The sequence below is a fragment of the Hordeum vulgare genome, chromosome 2H (assembly GCF_904849725.1).
Source record: "Hordeum vulgare subsp. vulgare chromosome 2H, MorexV3_pseudomolecules_assembly, whole genome shotgun sequence".
Lineage (NCBI taxonomy): Eukaryota > Viridiplantae > Streptophyta > Magnoliopsida > Poales > Poaceae > Hordeum > Hordeum vulgare.
In genome coordinates, this window is record NC_058519.1 from 268,670,754 (window position 1) to 268,692,961 (window position 22,208).

A 22,208-nucleotide genomic window follows, 5' to 3' on the forward strand; every position below is an offset into this window, starting at 1 on the left:
CCTACCAAAACGTGAACTCCCACATCACCGAGGACTACTACGATCTCAGGTAGCTTCATGAGGGACGCACCGGTTGCTGCAGCAGCCACAAGGAGTGTGGCGGGGCGGCGGCGGCAACGAAGTGGTCGCTAGAGTGACAACAACAAAGGCATTGGCGATAATGATAGTTGGGGCTGGTAGAACCAGTCACGGTGACAACGACAGTCGGTGGCCGCTAGAGTGACAACAACAACAAAGGCACCGCGTGCCAACAACCCCTCACGCCGAGAGTGCTCGAGGCTACCAAGAGCCTTGTCGGGTGGCATGCATCCTCAGCGGGGCCCAGGCCCCTCCATCCAACCACCACTTCACGCAATTCTCTCGTGGCATGAACGCGGCCCTCCCGGCAACTGGATCTGCCACCTGCCTCAAGTGGTCCAAGCTCCCCATCGCCTTCAGCGTTGTCGACCAGCCCAAGTCCACGAAAGCCATGGGTGTTGTCCCCCTGTTGTGCACTCCCGCTATCAGCAACGTGGGTGTCACCAAGACACTCATCGACGGCGGGGCGGGTCTCAACCTACTCTATCTGCCTTCAGGTGCCCTACGAGCGCCTGATACCCACCTGGCCTTTCTGAGGTGTCACCGATGACTCCACCATTCCGTGGGGCAAGTTCCCCTCCCCCCCCCTCGCCCCTGTCACCTTCAGCACCCATGTGAACTACCACACAGAGTTCATCGACTTCGATGTAGCGCACATTGGCTTGCCCTACAACACCATCTTGGTCTACCAGGAGCTATCCAAGTTCATGCCACCATGCCTACGGCCTCATCAAGATGCCCGGCTATGGTAGCACATCACCATCCGCTGCGACAAGAAGGACGCAGTGCATACCCTCGAGTACGCCTACAAGGTCGTCGTCGCCGCCGCGCACCCTGCCGATGAGGACATCCTTGGGCCTGCCGAGGAAGCGCCCGCGAAGTAGAAGCACCTGCTCCCTAGGGAGCAGGCTGGGCCCAAGAGTGCGCAACCGGATGGGGGAAGCGCAGGCCCCTCCCGCGCTGTCGGTGCCAGTCGGGCCCTTGGGACCGGGGGTGCCCTGGCCCATCGGCCTGCGGCCCCACTCACAGCATGACCGCTCAAGCCAAGCCCGGCCCATCGGCGGGCTAAGCGAGGAAGACACACGCGAGGGCCCTAGCGTCCTGCGGCAAGCATCAAAGGATCACCGCTAAGGACTGCGAAAGGGAACTCACTGTGGGGGCACACCCCGATGCTATCCTCGAGGCCGTCCGTGGGCAGATTCACCAAGGGCAGCCTGGTGGGGGACCTACGGTCGTGCACCCTGCGTGGGTGATGCGGTTTGCGTAGGCGGCGCGGGAGTGGTGCAAGCGGACATGGACAAAGGGACTCCCTCTTTCGTGCTAAAGGAGAAAGGCTAGCTGGAGGGGCCCCAAAGCATCTCCCAAAGGTTTCCTGATCGATGTAAGAGGACCAACGCTGAGGGCTCGGCAGGACAGAGGTCACCCCCGAGCCCACCAGCACGTCACGAAGAAGGGCTTTTGCGCGCGAAGACCACCGTTGTTAGGGCAGGCCACAGTCTTGTCCCCTTTCGAAATTGTCGGTGTGGCAACCCTTCCTGTCGATTGTTTTCGGGGGCGAGAGGACCAACGCCAGTATGAAAGAGAGGCTCGGCCTCTGTAGTACGAGACTCCTCTGATCTCCACCATCTCCACTAGGGCAATAACCCACCTTTGTACTCATCTTGCACTGCAAGCAAACTAGACAAGCAGGAGTAGGGTTTTACACCGCAAGGTGGCCCGAACCTGGGTAAACAGCCATGTGTCCCCGTTCGCCTTCCTTTGGCAAGCCGCCGGAGAATCGGTGTGAAGTTGAGTGGTAGAACGGGGTTGGAGAGCAAGCGCACCCTATAGTTTGAACCTTTTTCGGGTCCGTGGAAGCCTGATTCTGGCATTTGGCGTGCTGAGTAGGGGTGTGCGGCTGTTCTCCGACTCCATTTTTGACTCGGGCTTCACCGACTCCATGGCGAATGACCACCACAGCACGCCGAGAAAGCGGTCGCTCGGAGCACCGACACCACTCCCTTCGTCGGACCCGTCACCCGGGTACGGGAGGTTCCTTCGGATCTTCCCAAGCCACGAGAAGACGGCCGCGCCATGTCCCACCTCCATCGCGTCGGCAGCGGACAAGCAAACGCCCACGCCTCACTGTGTGGGGCACGTGGGCCTCTCCATCCTCAACTAGCGGGTGCGGGGCCTGTCGCCGAGCACGGCTGGCGCGTCAGGCTCACCGCCGCTCCCAGAGGGGCTAGGGCGAATCCATCACTACCTTGCTCCCTGTTGCTGCATGCAGTAGGTGTGGAGCATGGCTCTCAAGGCATTGGCCCGGGTGTGCGTTAGAGCGACGCGCCCCTAGCTGACGGTAGCACTGCGGTGCACCGGGGTGGCGCGAGGTCCGGCGCATCGCACGCGAAGCCGAGGCACCCGGTGATGGCTGACACTCCAAGCCATGCTTCCGCAGGGCGGGCGTGGCCCTCGAGAAGTGAGATAAAGTGAGGCTCCCGGGGACCGCTCTCGGGCCTACTAGGGCACTGCACGGCATCACCTTTGGTGCGGAGGACCGCCTCTGTCTTCGGTGGCCAGTGGTGCTCTCCCTATGGTGTGCACCCCCATCATCGGCGGAGTCGCCGTCACCAAGACCCTCGTCGACGGGGGTGCTGGGCTCAACATCATCTCCGTTGCGGTTTTCTAGGCACTTCAGGTGCCTTACGACTAGATCAAGCCTACCAGACCCTTCTCGGGGGAGGTTGGCGAGACTGCAGCCCTTCTTGGCGAGATCCATCTCCCCGTTACCTTCGGCACCCGCTCCAACAACCATACCGAGCTCATCGACTTCCATCTAGCGCACATAAGCCTCCCATACAACACCATCCTGGGGTACCCCACGCTCGTTAGATTCATGGCAGCGACTGATCCGGGGTACAACATCATCAAGATCCCCGGCAACAACGGTGTCCTCACCGTCAGATGCGACGAGGGGGACGCGGTGAGCTGCCTCAGGGAAGCACGCAAAGCCGAGGCGGTTTTGTGCGCAGCCGACGGGGGTGAGACGATGCCTCCCGAGAGCCTACTCGAGGTAGCCCTGACAATGAAGAAGCTGCAGTTTGCGCAGGACCGGACCAAGATGAAGAAGGTGCCGCTAAATGACGGCGGCTCGAGCCCCACCTTCACCATTGGTGCCAACCTCCCTCCGGAGCAAGAGAGTGTGCTCATCTCCTTCCTCAGGGCCAATGCAGCCGTGTTCGCGTGGAAGGAGGACGACCTATCTGGGGTGCTGAGGCACGTGATCGAGCATCACCTGGCGGCGTGCCCCAACATGCACCCCGTCAAACAGAAGGTGCATTGCCAAGCACCGGAAAAAGCAGCACTTCATCGTGAAGGAAGTGCACAAGCTGCAAGAGGGGGGTCATCCGGGAGGTGCGCCACCCGGAGTGGCTCGCTAACCCCGTCCTCGTCCCCAAGAAGGGCGGCAAGGAGCAGATGTGTGTCGACTTCACCAACCTCAACAAGGCTTGTCCGCTGGACCCCTTCCCGCTGCCACGCATAGACCAGATCATGGACTCTACCGCCTGGTGCAATCTATTGTGCTTCTTAGAAGCCTTCTCGGGCTAGCATCAGATCAAGATGGCGGGGGAAGATGTGGAAAAGACACCCTTCATCTCCCGTTGTGGGGTGTTTTGCTATGTGAGCATGCCCTTCGGCCTGAAGAGCGCTGGTGCCACCTTCCAGCGGCTAATGCAGATCGCGCTGGAACCCTAGATTGGAAGGAACACCGAGGCTTATGTTGACGATATTGTGGTCAAGGCGCATGAGGCCAGGGGCTCATCGAGGACCTGGAAGAAACCTTTGCCAATTTGCAAAAGGTCAACCTAAAGCTCAACCCCGACAAGTGCGTCTTCGGGGTCCCCTCTGGCAAGCTCCAAGGCTTCCTCATGTCCCATCGAGGTATATAAGCAAACCCAGAGAAGCTCAAGGCCATTGAGCAGATGCGCCCTCCCTGAACCCTCAAGTAAATGCAGAAGTTAGTGGGGTGCCTAGCTTCTCTCGGGCCCTTCGTCTCCAAGTTCGGTGAGCGGGCATTGTCGTTCTTCAAGCTGATGAAAAGGTCGGGCCCATTCACATGGACCCCTGAGGCAGATGCGGCCTTCGTGGACCTCAAGCGGTACCTCCCGAGTCCTCCCATCATGGTCATGCCACGGCCTCGCAAGTGCCTGCTACTGTACCTGGCGGCCACCCCTCTGATGGCCAGCGCGACCCTCGTGGTAGAGTGGGAAGGCCCTGCTCGCCCCAAGAAGCAACCGGCAGCCACCCGGCACACGCCGCAGGAGCTTGCGCGGGCTCTGTCGGGCCCAAGCACGGGCGCCCCTTGGGAGGCCGCCGCACTCTCGGGAGCGTCCCTTCTCAGGAGGCTACCCTTCCCCTGATGGACGCCTCCCCTCAGTAGGCTGCCTCACCACAAGGGGCTCCCGAGACCCATGACGTCGTGCCTTTGGAAGTCCCCGTGGCTTTGCCCCATGAGCCCCTCGATGGATGTGATGACGACACCACGGTCGCAAGGCACATGGAGCACCCCATGTACTATGTCAGTAAGGTACCAAGGGATGCGCGCGAGCGTTATCCCATGCAGCAGAAGCTCCTCCTCGCGCTCCTCGTTGCCTCCAGGAAGCTGTGCCACTACTTCCAGGGGCACCCGATCAAGGTTATCTCTGCCTACCCCATGGAGCAGATCTTGCGCAGCCCTAACACCGCTGGTAGGGTCGCCGAGTGGAACATCAGGTTGCAAGCCTTCGAGATGGAGTTCTGCACCACTCAGGTCATCAACGGTTCGGCCCTGACGGACTTTGTCGTGTAGTGGACGGACCCAAGCGAAGAGGGGCCTCACGAGGGCGAATCCACCCTGCCCGGGGATGAAGCACCTTCCAGCTGGACCATGCGCTATGATGGTGCCTTCTCCATGTAGGTTTCGGGGGTTGGTGTGGTGCTCACTTTGCCTAAAGGAGACAAGCTTTACTATGAGGTCCAATTGTACTTCAGGCACAACATGAAGGTCTCCAACAACATTGCTGAGTATGAAGCCCTGATCGCAGGCCTCAAGGCCGCCTCGGATCTCGGCGTCAAGCGCCTCATTATGAAGGGTGACTCCCAGCTCATCATCAATTTCTCCAGCAAGAAGTACAAACCCAAGGACAGGCACATGGAGGCCTACCTGGAGGAGGTATGTAAGCTTGAGAAACTATTCCTTGGTTTAGAGTTGCAACACATTCCTCGCGACACCAATGAGGAGGTTGATGACATTGCCAAGCGAACATCGTGCCGGGAGTCCCAGCGGCCTGGCGTCTTCAACGAACGGCTCCTCGAGTTGTCGGCCGTGCCGCCCGTCACGTGAGGAGTTGTCGCCTGCGCCACTAACGGGCGCGCCGGACTATGGCCCGCCCTTAGGGGATCGGCTGTTGTTGGCACTGGAGCCCCAACAAGGCGACTGGACCGCCGAGCTCAAGACCTATCTGCTCCACAGTGACCTCCCCAAGAAAGAAGAGGAGGCGGTGTGCGTCGTCTCGCAGGCCACCGTCTACTGCCTGCAGGATGGGGAGGTGTACCGCACGCGGCCCAACGGCGTCTCATTGTGATGCATCTCGGAGCAGCAAGGGTGCAAGCTGCTTGCCGACATCCACGGAGGGGATTGCGGGCACTACTCTTCGTCATGTACCCTCGTGAGTAAGGCATTTTACAAGGGATTCTATTAGCCCAAGATGCTTTGCGATGCCACCGAGTTGGTCTGGTCCTGCGAGGCGTGCCAGTTCCACACCAAGCAGATCAACCAACCCGCACAGGGGCTGCAGACCATTCCGCTCTCCTGACCCTTCGTGGTGTGGGGGCTGGACATCTTGGGCCCCTTCCCCCGCGCGGCTGACGGATAATGCTACCTATATGTTGTCGTCGACAAGTTCACCAAGTGGACGGAGGTCAAAGCCGTCTGCACCATCCCGGCTGGCTCGACCATCAACTTCATCAAGGGCCTCGTGCGTCACTTCGGCGTCCCCAACCGCATCATCACTGACAACGGGTCCCAGTTCACAAGCAATCTTTTTAAATCATATTGAGCTAACCTCGGTACACAGATATGCTACGCCTCTGTGGCACACCCGCGTAGCAACGGCGAGGTTGAGCTCCCTAACATCGAGGTCCTCAAGGGCTTCAAGACCAGGAGCTTCAAGAAGAAGCTCGAAGCTTGCGGAAATGGCTTGCTCGACGAGCTGCAGTCCGTGTTGTGGTCCATCTGCACCACCGTGACCAAGCCCACCGGTGAGACCCCCTTCTTCCTTGTCTATGGGGCAAAGGCGCTCCTCCCCATGGAACTCAAGTATGGTTCCCTACGGGTGTTGACTCGTGGGAAGCCGACCTCCTACTCCTCAAGGAAGGTCGTCGTCAGGCCGCCCTTTGCGTCGCAATATACCAGCAATACCTGTCGTGCTACCGTAGCCGTCATATCCGCCCTCGCACCCTCGAAGTCAGAGATCTTGTCCTGAGGTGCTCCTCTCGAGGGAGGGCCTTCACAAGCCTTCAAGATCGCCCATGTCTCCACACTTGGCGCCGCGCACCTGGAGATTGAGGTTTGGGAGCGCGGTGGCCAACGCATGGAACATTCAACATCTCCGGAGGTCCTACCCGTGACACTCTCACGTAATAATGAGTGGGTTGTATATGCCTGAGGCCTCCTAAGTGTAACCCCATGGCGAGCCACGTCATGGCCATGGTGGAGGGGTCCTCCCACGCCCAAGTGGAAGTCCCTATGCTCAGCGCTAGTGGAATGACTGTCGAACCGCGACTATGCCCATGCCATAATGGAGGCCCTTGCATCGCGCCTGGGATTGATCCAAGAAGACGTCTTGCGATCCACAACTAACACTTCTTTTAGGTTGACCCGTGTTGGATATGACAGGTACACTTTCTCTCTAGGTTGGCCCGTGTTGAGTACGGCAACCGCTTTCCCTTTTCCCTTTTTGACTTGCAAGCAAGATCACCAGGCTGACTTGTGCTAGAGACGGTGGCCGCACCTCCCCTTTTGGGCTTGTAAATGAGTTTGTCTCTAGTTTTAAAAAAGATCTTGCTCTTCTGGTTTTCAAGGAATTTTGTTGGTTTTCTCTTTTCTCACCACGTGCGCTCTCCACATCCCTCTTGAATGTCACACGAGTGGGGACTGGGGTACGGTGCCCGCACCTGAGATACAGGCTTTGTCCACGGGCCTGTCAGGCTCCGTCCACAGGCATGTTCCTACGCGGACCACCTCACCAAGGCCTTAGCTCCTAATTCCCTCATGTGACACACTAAAGCGAGTCGATGAACGTACGTTGTGCCCTCCAGGCGGAAGCCTAGCCCTACATGCGGGCTACACGTCCGACGACACAAGGTATGAATTTACACCAGAGGCATCAGAATCCATACAAAAACAAACATTCGTGATATGAGCAGGGAGTTCAAGCAAAAGATGTTGGCTTCGTGCCTTGGGGTCGGAGAGGACTAGAGGGAAACGCCACTCTCATCTCCATCGTCGTCGTCCCTGTGCACTTCGGCTTCATTGCCTCCTTCATTGATCGCATGCCCCTTGGCACCCCCTCACGCTCGAAGCCGTCGGGAGCGAACTGCGCACTTAGTGCATCGACGTGGTCCCTCACCGCCTTCCCCAGGGTGTTGCGACTCGCCTCGGGAATGGTGGACATCACGGCCTCGAAATCAAAGTGGGGACCAATGTGGAAGAGGTTGCTGAAGACGCGCGTCAGTGCCTGGGATAGAATATCACGGCTTTCGTCCTCGATCAAGACCCCCACTTGTTGGGTGCCTCCTTCAAGCCATTCCACGGCCTTGCAGAAGAAGTCAAGGTAACCAGCGTCATCGGGTATGTGAGGACTGGGGACGCTTTCCTTGAAGATGAAACCCAGGGCTCGACGCGCCCGCCGCTCAAGGCCTTGGAACATCTTCGAGCATAGGAGTTGCAGCCCATGGACCTCTCTCGCCTCGTCAGTCGCCTGCTCCACGAGGGAAGCGGTGCCACTAAATTACCCCTGGAGCGACGCCAGTTCGGCCATGGTGGCAGCCTGAACACAGAGTGCGGCCTCCTCCTGGCCTCCCTCAAGGGTAAGGGCCTCTTTGAGACCGCCTATCTCGTGCTCCCCTTGGGTCTTTCCTACTTGTTGGTTGTAGGTGGCATTGGCGTCGGGAACGTCCCGATCCAGCCCCTCCACCCGCTAGCGCTCCAAGCCCAGCTCCGACGATGCCAAGGCGAGCTGCTGTTAGAGGACCCGAAGGTCTGCCTCGCGAAGGGTGAGCTCGCACGCTTCCTCCGCCTCGACCCGCCGCCCCTGAAGTTGTTGCTCCAAAGCTGCTTCAAAGCCTGAAGTTCCCGCTCGTGGGCCTCGGCGGCCTCGCGGAGCTCGGCTGCTTCATTGGCCACATGAAGGGCGTGCTCGCACGCCTCCCTTGTCATGGCGGCAGACGCTTCGGCCTTCCCACCTGCCACTGCATGTTGGCGGCGGCTCAACTTGACACCCACATCAACCTGATGCCTCCCGCGATCCAAGCGCACGCATTCCTTGGCGAAGCGTACATCTGCGTCCCAAAGCTCTAGCCCAAGATGCCTCACCATGCTCAAGGTGTTCCTCAGGAGGTCGGGTGGACCGAGGTCCGTGAGGCCACGAGCTCCAGGGCCCAGTCCGGCTCGGGCGCAACACTTTTGCTCATGGGCGGGACCGTGGAGGATCCACCCGCTGAGGACTCGGAGCTAGTTGATGCTCGCCCTTCCCCGCCAGAGTTGGGTGTCATGTGCAGGGGGCTCGAGCCCCCCCCCCTGACGTTTGGCTCCAAGGAATCGTCCATAGTGTTCGGCGGGGTGCTAGAGCAGACCGCCGGCTCCGACCCCTTCGACACATCCTCACCCACAGGGCTCCCCGTGGGATACGCGCGGAGAGCCGCTTCCCTTCGCCTCGCGACCTCGACAGGTGAAGCCCGAGTCGCGTCGCGACCAAGCGCATCGCTCACACGGTAGTTCGGCGCACCTAGGCCACTCCCAGAGTCCCGACCGACGACGGGAAGCCACGCGTCCGGCCAGGGGGCTTGCTGTCCCTCTTGCTCGTCGAAAGCCTGAACGAAGAAAAGATCAGTCATACCTGAAGCGCAGAAGCAAGGGAAACGGAGGGGCGGCACTCACTAATCCTTGGCGGCCCATCTCCTCCTCTTCAGCACCCTCGGTAGGGCTCGAGAGCTGCCCTTGGGTCGGGCCTGACGCACAGGCCCACCGTCCCCCGCTTTCGCGACTGCGGGCTCCGGGACTGTCAAAGCCCCGGGCTCGGAAGCCACCAGGACAAGTGCGTCCTGAGGCCCCTCGTGGCCACCGGGAAGCAGCCCCCACTAATCGAAGCGGGGCATCGTCTAGGCAAAGTCTCCCACGTTCTTGTACTTTTACAACGGGCGCCCCCCACGAGGAAGGCCACTAACGGTTTTGCCAAGCAAGACCCGGAGCAACACGTTGAGCGTCTCGATCGGCACGCGCCCCAGATGGAGCCGCATGGCATCATTCGGCCCGAAGAAGGTCCACATCAGGCGAGAGGGTAATTGAAGGGGGCAATCTGCCGCCTGAGGAACTCCCTCACGACGAGCGCGGCGGTCCCCCCCCCCCCCCCCGCACCGGCGACAACCTTGAGTCGTCAAGCCGCGCGTGCTCCCACCTGGAGCTCGGCGCCACTCGAGAGGATGGGGTCAGCAGCAGGGGGATGTGATGCCCCGCATCCACGAACACCCAGTACCGCCTGAAATATTTGGCGAAGTGATCGATCTTTTGGAAATATGCCCTAGAGGCAATGATAAAATAGTTATTATTATATTTTTCCTGTTTCAAGATAATCATTTCTTATCCATGCTATAATTGTATTGAATGAAAGCATAGATACATGTGTGGATATATAGACAAAACAATGTCCCTAGTAAGCCTCTAGTTGGTAGCCAGTTGATCAAGGATGGTTAAGGTTTTCTGACCATATGCAAGTGTTGTCACTTGATAACTGGATCACATCATTAGGAGAATGATGTGATGGACAAGACCCAAATTATAAACGTAGCATGTGATCGTGTCATTTTGTTGCTATTGTTTTCTGTGTGTCAAGTATTCATTCATATGACCATGAGATCCTGTAACTCACTGACACCGGAGGAATACCTTGTGTGTATCAAACGTCACAACGTTACTAGGTGACTATAAAGGTGCTCTACGGGTGTCTCCGAAGGTGTCCGTTGAGTTAGCATAGATCAAGACTGGGATTTGTCACTCCGTGTGACTGAGAGGTATCTCGGGGCCCACTCGGTAATACAACATCACATATAAGCCTTGCAAGCAATGTGGCTCAAGTGGAAGTCACGGGATCTTGTATTACAGAACGAGTAAAGAGACTTGCTGGTAACGAGATTGAAATAGGTATAGAGATACCGATGATCAAATCTCGGGCAAGTAACATACCGAAGGACAAAGGGAATGTTATACGGGATTATATGAATCCTTGGACAGAGGTTCAACCGATAAGATCTTCATAGAATATGTAGGATCCAATGTGGACATCCAGGTCCCGCTATTGGATATTGACCGCGGAATGTCTCGGGTCATGTCTGCATAGTTCTCGAACCCACAGGGTCTGCACACTTAAGGTTCGATGACGTTTTAGTATAGTTGGGTCATAGGTGTTGGTGACCGAAGGTTGTTCAGAGTCCCAGATGAGATCACAGACATCAAGAGGGTTTCCGGAATGGTCCGGAAACAAAGATTGATATATAGGATGGTTTCATTTGGTCACCGGAAATATTTCGGGCATTACCGGCAGTGTACCGGGAGTGACTAATGGGTTCCGGGTATTCACCGGGAGGGGCCCACCCACCCGGTAGTGAGCCCAATAGTCCTAGGGTGGCGCACCAGCCCTTAGTGGGCTGGTGAGGCCAGCCCAAGTGGACTATGGCGCCACAAGAGGAAAAACCAAAAGGAAAGAAAAAATAGAGAGAGGGAGGTGGGAAGGAAGAGGAGGACTCCTCCTTCCCAAACAGAATTGGAGTGGGAGTCCTCCTCCTCCCTTCGGCCAGCGCCCTTGGGGCTCTCTTGAGCCCCAAGGCTAGATCTTCCCCTCCTCCTATATATACTGGTGGTTTTAGAGTTTTTGAGACACAATTTTGTCACGTGCAACTCAAACCTATACCTCGTAGTTCTACCTCTAGATCGGATCTCTACGGAGCCCGGGCGGAACCCTACAGGAATAGATCATCACCATCACCGGCGCGCCGTCACGCTGACGGAGAACTCATCTACTTTCTCGTCTCTCTTGTTGGATCAATAAGGCAGAGATCATCATCGAGATGTACGTGTGCTGAACGCGGAGGTGCCGTCCGTTCGGTGCTAGATCGGGACGGATCGTGGGACGATGGTGATTTGAATCATGAAGTTGTACCACTACATCAACCGCATTTCTTAACGCTTCCCGCTTAGTGATCTACAAGGGTATGTGGATCCGATCTCCCTCTCGTAGATGAACATCACCATGATAGGTCTTCGTGTGCGTAGGAAAAAATTTGTTTCCCATGCAAAGTTCCCCAACACCCAGTACCTCCTGAAATCTTTGGCGAAGTGATCAATCTTCATATCGATGCACTCTCCCGCCGTCGTGTCCACGGCCTGGAAGGATGCGCAGCCGGAATGCTAGTCGGGGGTGGTCAGTCGGAGGGAGAAGATGTGCCGGAACGACGCAACCGAGGGAGGGATGCTGAGGAAGGCCTCACAAAAGAAGGCAAAGGACGAGAGAAGGGGAACATACCACGAGTCGAGATGAAGCGCGTGAATTTGGTAATGCGCGAGCACGGCATTGAAGAACTCCGGGAATGGGGGAAGCAGTGGAGAAGAGCACTGGGGATGAAGGGCGATGGAGGTCGCTCACATCTCGACAAGGGGGCGAAAACGGCAAGATCTTGGTTGTCCCCCATTCGCTAGAGTCGGCCGCGACCATGTGGAGAATCTTATCAAGCCCTTCATGATTCAGCGTCGTGGACCTACCCATGGAGGGTTCCGGTGCATGGCGCCCTTCATCCGCCGCCATTCCCTCATCCCCCTTCTCGAAAGACCTGCGGCGGCGCTGTGAGGGAAGCGGCGGCGATCGCTTAGTGGATGGGAACAAGCTTATGCAAGAAGGAAGACACGGGGAGGCGGCACAAGGTAAGGGAGAGCAATGACTGGCCAACTGCGTTTGCGGGCTTTATGTCGGCTCGGGGAAATTACCAAAGCATCATGGGAGCAGCAAGGGCGTCCCACGACTGGTCGGGCGTCACGCGTCGTGCCTGGCCCGCTTGAGATTGGGGCCCTGATACGTCCATTTTGCATCATGCTTTCATGTTGATATTTATTTCTTTTTGGGCTGTTATATTACTTGTGGTACCATATTTATGCCTTTTCTCTCTTATTTTGCAAGGTTTATTTGAAGAGGGAGAATTCAGGCAGCTGGAATTCTGGACTGGAAAAGGAGAAAATCCTTGTCCACTATTCTGCACATCTCCAAATGCCCTGAAAAGTTACGTGGATTTTTTCTGGATTATATAAAAAATAGTGGGCGAAAGAACTACCGGAGGGGGGCAACCAGGGCTCCACAAGCCCCCACTCCGCCACCATCCCCCTGGTGGCGCAGGGCAAGCTTGTGGGCTGCCTGGCGCCCACTAGCTCCCCCCTTTTTGATATATGAAGGGTTTTGGTCTGGAAAAAAAATCAATCGGGAGCTTTTTCGTGGTTTCGCCGCCGCCATGAGGCAGAACTTGAGCAGATTCAATCTAGAGCTCCGGCAGGACGATCCTACCGGGGAAACTTCCCTCCTGGAGGGGGAAATCGTCGCCATCGTCATCACCAACACTCCTCTCGTTGGAGGGGAGGCATCTTCATCAACATCTTCATCAGCACCATCTCCTCTCCAATCCCTAGTTCATCTCTTGTAACCAATCTTCGTCTCGCGACTCCGATTGGTACTTGTAAGGTTGCTAGTAGTGTTGATTACTCTTTGTAGTTGATGCTAGTTGGATTACTTGGTGGAAGAGTTTATGTTCAGATCCTTGATGCTATTCATTGAACCTCTGATCATGATTATGATTATGTTTTGTGAGTAGTTACTTTTGTTCCTGAGGACATGGGATAAGTCATGTTAATAATAGTCATGTGAATTTGATATTCGTTCGGTATTTTGATATGTTGTATGTTGTCTTTTCCTCTAGTGGTGTTATGTGAACGTCGACTATATAACACTTCACCATATTTGCGCCTAGAGGAAGGCATTGGGAAGTAGTAAGTAGATGATGGGTTGCTGGAGTGACAGAAGCTTAAACCCCAGTCTATGCGTTGCTTCGTGAGGGGCTGATTTGGATCCACTAGTTTAATGCTATGGTTAGACTTTGTCTTAATTCTTATTTTGTAATTGCAGATGCTTGCGAGAGAGGTTAATCATAAGTGGGATACTTGTCAAGTAAGGGCAGTACCCAAGCGCCGGTCCACCCACATATCAACCTATCAAAGTAACAAACGCGAATCATATGAACATGATGAAACTAGCATGACAGAAATTCCCGTGTGTCCTCGGGAGCGTTTTTCCTCCTATAAGACTTTGTTCAGGCTTGTCCCTTGCTACAAAAGCGATTGGGCCACTTGTTGCACCGTTGCTACTACTTGTTACTTGTTACTCTTTGCTTCCTACGTTTCACCTCGCTACACAATCACTTGTTACCGCTACTTTCAGTGCTTGCAGTTATTACCTTGCTGAAATCCGCTTATCAGAGCCTTGTGCTCCTCGTCGGGTTCGACACTCTTACTTATCGAAAGGACTACGATTTATCCCCTATACTTGTGGGTCATCAAGACTCTTTTCTGGCGCCGTTGCCGGGGAGTGAAGCGCCTTTGGTAAGTGGAAATTGGTAAGGAAACATTTTTATACTGTGCTGAAATTTATTGTCACTTGTCACTATGGAAACTGTTCCTTTGAGGAGTTTGTTCGGGGTATCTTCACCACGAATGGAAGCACAAGGAGTTGCTCCTCAACCTTAGGTACCTACTGAAAATATCTTTTATGAAATTCCTTCGGGTATGCTTGAGAAACTGCTTTCTAATCCTTTCACAGGAGATGGAACTTCACATCCAGACTTGCATCTGATCTATGTAGATGAAGTTTGTGGTTTATTTAAGCTTGCAGGTTTGCCCGAGGATGAGGTAAAGAAGAAAGTCTTTCCTTTATCTTTTAAGGATAAGGCGTTGACATGGTATAGGCTATGTGATGATACTGGATCATGGGGCTACAATCGGTTGAAATTGGAATTTCATCAAAAGTTTTATCCTATGCATTTTGTACATCGTGATCGGAACTTTATTTATAACTTTTGGCCTCATGACAGGTAAATCATAGCTCAAGCTTGGGGGAGGCTTAAATCAATGCTATATTCATGCCCCAATCATGAGCTCTCGAGAGAAATCATCACTCAAAACTTTTATGCTCGGCTTTCTCATGAAGATCGTACCATGCTTGACACTTCTTGTGCCGGTTCTTTTATGAAGAAGGATATTGATCACAAGTAGAATTTATTGGAGAGAATCAAACGCAACTCTGAAGATTGGGAGCTGGAGGAAGGTAAGGAGTCAGGTATGAATTTCCAGTTTGATTGCGTTAAATATTTTGTTGAGACAAACACTTCTAGAGATTTTAGCACTAAGTATGGACTTGACTCTGAGATAGTAGCTTCTCTATGTGAATCTTTTGCTGCTCATGTTAATCTTCCCAAAGAGAAGTGGTTTAAATATCATCCTCCTATAGAAAGCAACATAGCCAAAACCAATCTAGTTGAGGAGAAAGTCATAGCTTTTAGTGATCCTGTTGTTCCTTGTGCTTACACTGAGAAACCACCATACCCTGCTAGGATAAAGGATTATTCTAAAGCTCCAACTGTGATACGTAGGGGTTACATTAGATCACTTGCACCCCCTGAGGAGATTAGAGTTGAACCTAGTGTTGCTATTATCAAATATCTCTTAGTCAAAGACATAGATGGGCATGTTATCAAATTTTGCGAGGACTCCGCTAGAATTCCTAAACCTCACGTGAAAGACAAACACGAACCTATAGTTGGCATGCCCGTTGTTTCTGTTAAGATAGGAGATCACTGTTACCATGGTTTATGTGATATGGGAGCTAGTGTTAGTGCAATACCCCATTCTCTATATGATGAAATCAAAGATGAGATTGCACCTGCTGAGTTAGAACCCATTGATGTCACTATTATGCTAGCTAATAGAGACACTATCTGCCCTCTGGGAATTGTGAGAGACGTAGAAGTCCTGTGTGGTAAGACGAAGTATCCTACTGATTTCCTCGTCCTTGGTACTGCACAAGATAGCTTTTGTCCCATCATATCCGGTAGACCCTTTCTCAACACTGTCAATGCTCACATTGATTGCATTAAGCAGACTGTCACGGTATGTTTCGAGGGTGTGTCTCATGAATTTAACTTCTCCAAGTTTGGAAGACAACCCCATGAAAGAGAGTCATCTGGTAGAGATGAAATCATTGCTCTTGCATCTATTGTCGTACCTCCTACGGATCCTTTAGAGCAATATATGCTTGAGCATGAAAATGATATGCATATGGAGGAGAGAGATGAGACAGATAAATTTGTCTTAGAACAATATCCTATTCTCAAGAATAATCTGCCTGTTGAACTGCTTGGGGGTCCTCCCCCACCAAAGGGTGATCCTGTGTTCGAGCTTAAACAGTTGCCTGATACTCTTAAGTATGCCTATCTTGATGAGAAGGAGATATATCCTGTCATTATTAGTGCTCTCCTCTCAGAGCGCGAAGAGAAGAAGTTACTAAAAACTCTGAGGAAGCACCACGCTGCTATTGGATATACTCTTGATGATCTTAAGGGTATTAGTCCTACTCTATGTCAGCACAAGATTAAAACCGATCCTGACTTTAAACCAGTTGCTGATCATCAAAGGAGATTAAATCCTAAGATGAAAGAGGTCGTTAGAAAAGAAATATTAAAGCTTCTGAAAGCAGGAATCATTTATCATGTTGCTCATAGTGATTGGGTAAGTCCAGTACATTGCGTACCTAAGAAGGGAGGTATCACCTTCGTTCCTAATAATAAGGATGAACTAATCCCACAAAGGATTATTATCGGCTATAGAATGGTGATAGACTTCCGGAAACTGAACAAGGCAACCAGGAAAGATCATTATCATTTGTCGTTCATCGACCAAATGCTAGAAATGCTATCAAATCAGGCACACTTCTGCTTTCTAGACGGTTATTCAGGTTTCTCGCGGATATCTGTTGCGCAATCTGATCAGGAGAAAACCACTTTCACCTGCCCTTTTGGTACCTTTGCCTATAGGCGTATGCCTTTTGGCTTATGTAATGCACCTGCCACCTTCCAAAGATGTATGATGGCTATATTCTCTGACTTTTGTGAAAAGATCGTCGAGGTTTTCATGGATGACTTCTCTGTTTACGGGTCTTCCTTTGATGATTGCCTCAGCAACCTTGATCGAGTCTTACAGAGATGCGAAGAAACCAACCTCGTCTTGAATTGGGAGAAGTGCCACTTTATGGTTAATGAAGGTATCGTCTTAGGACACAAAATTTCTAAGAGAGGCATTGAAGTTGATAAGGCTAAGGTTGATGCAATTGAGAAAATGCCTTGCCCCACAGATATCAGAGGTATACGAAGTTTCCTAGGTCATGCCGATTTTTATAAAAGGTTCATTAAAGACTTCTCTAAGACTTCTAGGCCTCTTACCGACCTCTTGCAGAAGGATGTTCCTTTTGTTTTTGATGAGGATTGTGAGGAAGCTTTCGAAATACTTAAGAAGGCTTTGATAACCGCACCTATTGTTCAACCACCTGACTGGAACTTGCCCTTTGAAATCATGTGTGACGCTAGTGATTATGCTGTTGGTGCTGTTCTGGGACAAAGAGTTGACAAGAAGTTGAATGTTATTCACTACGCTAGTAAAACTCTAGAAAGTGCCCAAACAAACTATGCCACTACGGAGAAGGAATTTTTAGCAGTCGTGTTTGCATGTGAAAAGTTTAGATCTTACATAGTTGACTCCAAAGTCACTATTCACTCTGATCATGCTGCTATTAAGTACCTCATGGAGAAGAAGGACGCTAAGCCTAGGCTGATCAGATGGGTTCTCCTGCTACAGGAATTTGATTTGCACGTCGTTGATGGAAAGGCTGCTGATAACCCTGTAGAAGATAACTTGTCTAGGCTAGAGAATGTCCTTGATGACCCACTACCAATTGATGACAGCTTTCCTGATGAGCAACTAAATGTCATCCGCACTTCACATAGTGCACCGTGGTATGCGGATTATGCAAACTATATCGTAGCCAAATACATACCACCCAGTTTCACCTATCAACAAAAGAAGAAATTCTTCTTTGATTTGAGACACTACTTTTGGGATGATCCTCACCTTTATAAGGAAGGAGTAGATGGTGTTATTAGACGTTGTCTGCCTGAACATGAATAGGGACAGATCCTGCAGAAGTATCATTCCGAAGCCTACGGAGGACACCATGCTGGAGATAGACCTGCCCATAAGGTATTGCAATCAGGTTTCTATTGGCCCACTCTCTTCAAGGATGCTCGTAAGTTTGTCTTGTCTTGTGACGAATGCCAAAGGATAGGGAACATCAGTAAGCGTCACTAAATGCCTATGAACTATTCACTTGTCATTGAACCATTTGATGTCTGGGGCTTTGATTATATGGGACCCTTCCCGAGTTCCAATGGGTACACTCACATCTTAGTTGCTGTGGATTACGTTACTAAGTGGGTAGAAGCTATCCCCACTAAAAATGATGATCACCACACCTCTATTAAGATGCTTAAAGAAGTCATATTCCCAAGATTTGGAGTCCCTAGATACTTGATGAGTGATGGCGGTTCACACTTCATTCATTGTGTTTTCCGCAAGATGCTAGCTAAGTATGATGTCCACCATAGAGTTGCATCTCCTTATCATCCTCCGTCTAGTGGTCAAGTAGAGTTGAGTAATATGGAGATCAAGTTGATCCTACAAAAGACCGTCAATAGATCTCGAAAGAACTGGTCTAGCAAACTTGACGATGCACTATGGGCTTATAGGACTGATTATAAGAATCCCATGGGCATGTCACCATATAAAATGGTTTACGGTAAGGCCTGTCATTTACCTCTTGAGCTGTAACACAAAGCTTATTGGGCAATCAAAGAGCTCAACTTTGATTTCAAACTTGCCGGTGAGAAGTGGTTATTTGATATCAACTCGTTAGATGAATGGAGAGCCCAAGCATATGAGAATGCCAGGTTGTTCAAGGAAAAGGTTAAGAGATGGCACGACAAACGAATACAGAAACAAGAGTTCAATGTAGGTGATTATGTGTTTCTATACAATTCTCGTTTGAGATTCTTTGCAGGCAAGCTTCTCTCTTAATGGGAAGGTCCCTATGTTGTCGAGGAAGTATATCGTTCCGGTGCCATCAAAATCAATAACACGGAAGGAAATTTTCCTAGAGTGGTAAATGGGCAAAGAATCAAGCATTACATCTCTGGTACTCCCATAAATGATGAGGCCAATATCATCAATGTCATAACTCCAGAGGAGTACATAAGGGATGTTTATCAACCTGTTTTAGACCTTGAAAACGAAGATGTATCTGTTTCGGCAAGAAATTGGACTCCGATACTTTTCCAATAGGAAATTTCCTCAGTTTTGGAATTTTTGTAAAATTAGAAAAATAAAAAGCAGTCCAGAGAGCGAACGAGGCAGCCACAAGCCCTGCCACCGCCCCCTACCCCCCTGGTGGCGGAGGGCAAGCTTGTGGGCACCTCGTGTGCGTCCCGGACTCCATTTTCTTGCGGAGGACTCCTTCTGGCCCAGAAAAATCAATATATAGTCGCCTGAAGGTTTTGATCTCCGTATCCTGCAGTTTTCCTCTGTTTTCGTTTCGAGCTTGTTGTCTGCCGCAGATTTAGGTCAAGATGTCTTCTCAAGATTCAGAAGAAGAGATCTATGTGGCTGATGATCGTGCTAACTCTAGGATTAATGGGGACTTGGAACCATATGGCTGGACCACTGATGAGGAAGAGGACTATGAGCCCAAAGGGAAGGAGCAAACGAGTTCCGATGAAGAGGAGGCTCCTCTACCTCAACCTGCAAACACCCATGTGGAGTTCAAGAAGTCAAGCCTCCCTGGCCATAGGAAGAAGCCTAAGACCTTGTTTATCCCTTCTTGTTTCTTGCAGGAGAGTAAGCAGGAACTTTGCCATAGAGTGTTGAAACTTGAGGAGGAAAATGACGATCTAAGGGAGCATAACTTTTTGCTCAAGTGGAAATTAGACAAGCTCACGACTGCTCCAACAACAACACCATCACCACCAAAGGAAGACAACTAAGCATTGGTATGGGCAATCCCCTTGGCTTCTACCAAGCTTGGGGGAGTTGCCCTCGTATCGTATCACCTTTATATCTTTTGCTTTTACCTTTGTTTTAGTTCTTTCCTTTTCAGTTTTTATTTCTTCTCTTGGAGGTTTAAGTCTTTAGTTTTTAGTTTGAGTCTTTTGCTTTTGTCTCTCCCCCGATGTATTCGAGCTTACGAGCTATATAATAAAGAGTGTATTAGTTAAGGGCTTTGCTTTGTGCCATGATCAAAAGGATGAAAAGAACGATAGCATGAAAGATCATGAGATGATCTTATGGAAAGTGATAACTTCACATATGACACGTATGATGATTGAAACTTGTTAAGAATAAATCAACATAGACATTAGTCATTGTTGCAATTAATAAGAAGTAATAAGGAAAGAGAGGTTCACATATAAATATATCATCTTAGACACTTTTTACAATTGTGAGCACTCACCAAACTATTACATGCCTAGGAGTAGATGTAGGACAAGGAAGACAACATAATGAATTGTGTTTGCTTGGTTCCAAAAAACGTTATATGATTAGAGATCCCTTAGCATGTGACGATTGCTTCCACCTCATTTTAGCCAAAACTCCCGCACCAAGTAGAGATACTACTTGTGCATCCATAAGCCTTCAACCCAGTTTTGCCATGAGAGTCCACCATACCTACCTATGGATTGAATAAGATCCTTCAAGTAAGTTGTCATCGGTGCAAACAATAAACATTGCTTTCTAATATGTATGATCTATTAGTGTGTGGAAAATAAACTTTGTACGAACCTGTGATGAGGAAGACATAAAAGCGACACACTGCATAATAAAGTTCTTTATCACAGGAGGCAATATAAAATGACGTTCCTCCGCACTAAGAGGACACGCATTCAAACCTCAAAAGCGCATGACAACCTCTGCTTCCCTCTGCGAAGGGCCTATCTTGTACCTTTACTTTTTACCCTTGTAGGAGTCATGGTGATCTTCACCAATTCCCTTTTTGCCTTTGTCTTTGCTACCGTCACATGTTTGGGAAAGATCTATATTCCTATATCAACTTGGAGTTGAGTACTCATGCTTTATTGTTGTTGACTTTACCCTTGAGGTAAACCGTTGGGAGGCAAAACTATAAGCCCCTATCTTCCTCTCTGTCCAGCTGAAACTTTGACACCATGAGTACCACGTGAGTTGTAACAATTGTGGAAAACAAAAGAGATGATTGAGTATGTGGGTTTGCCTTACAAGCTCTTATTTGACTCTTTCTGATGTTGTTATAAATTGCAATTGCTTCAATGACTATGGACTTTTGTTGGTTATTTCTCGGTAAGGTTTTTGCTTCATACTTTGCTTTGTGAAGGAATTGTTACTTTCCCATAAGAATCTTTATGATGTATTGTTGTTCTATGTGTGATCATGATTCCCTCATGTCCGTATTATGTTTTATCGACACCTTCGTCCCTCAACATGTGGACATGTTTATGGAACTTGGTTTTCGATTGAGGACAAGCGAGGTCTAAGCTTGGGGGAGTTGATACTTCCATTTTGCATCATGCTTTCATGTTGATATGTATTGCTTTTTGGGATGTTATATTACTTGTGGTACCATATTTATGCCTTTTCTCTCTTATTTTGCAAGGTTTATTTGAAGAGGGAGAATTCAGGCAGCTGGAATTCTGGACTGGAAAAGGACCAAATCCTAGTCCACTATTTTGCACATCTCCAAATGCCCTGAAAAGTTACGTGGATTTTTTTGGATTATATAAAAAATACTGGGCGAAAGAACTACCGGAGGGGGGCCACCAAGGCTCCACAAGCCCCGACTCCGCCACCACCCCCTGGTGGCGCAGGGCAAGCTTGTGGGCTGCCTGGCGGCCCACTAGCTCCCCCCTTTTTGCAATATGAAGGGTTTTGGTCTGGAAAAAAAATCAATCGGGAGCTTTTTCGTGGTTTCGCCGCCGCCACGAGGCGGAACTTGAGCGGATCCAATCTAGTGCTCCGGCAGGACGATCCTGCCGGGGAAACTTCCCTCCTAGAGGGGGAAATCGTCGCCATCATCATCACCAACACTCCTCTCGTCGGAGGGGAAGCATCTTCATCAACATCTTCATCAGCACCATCTTCTCTCCAATCCCTAGTTCATCTCTTGTAACCAATCTTCGTCTCGCGACTCCGATTGGTACTTGTAAGGTTGCTAGTAGTGTTGATTACTCTTTGTAGTTGATGCTTGTTGAATTACTTGGTGGAAAATTTTATGTTCAGATCCTTGATGCTATTCATTACACCTCTGATCATGATTATGATTATGTTTTGTGAGTAGTTACTTTTGTTCCTGAGGACATGGGATAAGTCATGTTAATAATAGTCATGTGAATTTGATATTCGTTCGGTATTTTGATATGTTGTATGTTTTCTTTTCCTCTAGTGGTGTTATGTGAATGTCAACTACATAACACTTCACCATATTTGGGCCTAGAGGAAGGCATTGGGGAGTAGTAAGTAGATGATGGGTTGCTGGAGTGACAGAAGCTTAAACCCCAGTCTGTGTGTTGCTTCGTGAGGGGATGATTTGGATCCACTAGTTTAATGCTATGGTTAGACTTTGTCTTAATTCTTATTTTGTAGTTGCGGATGCTTGAGAGAGAGGTTAATCATA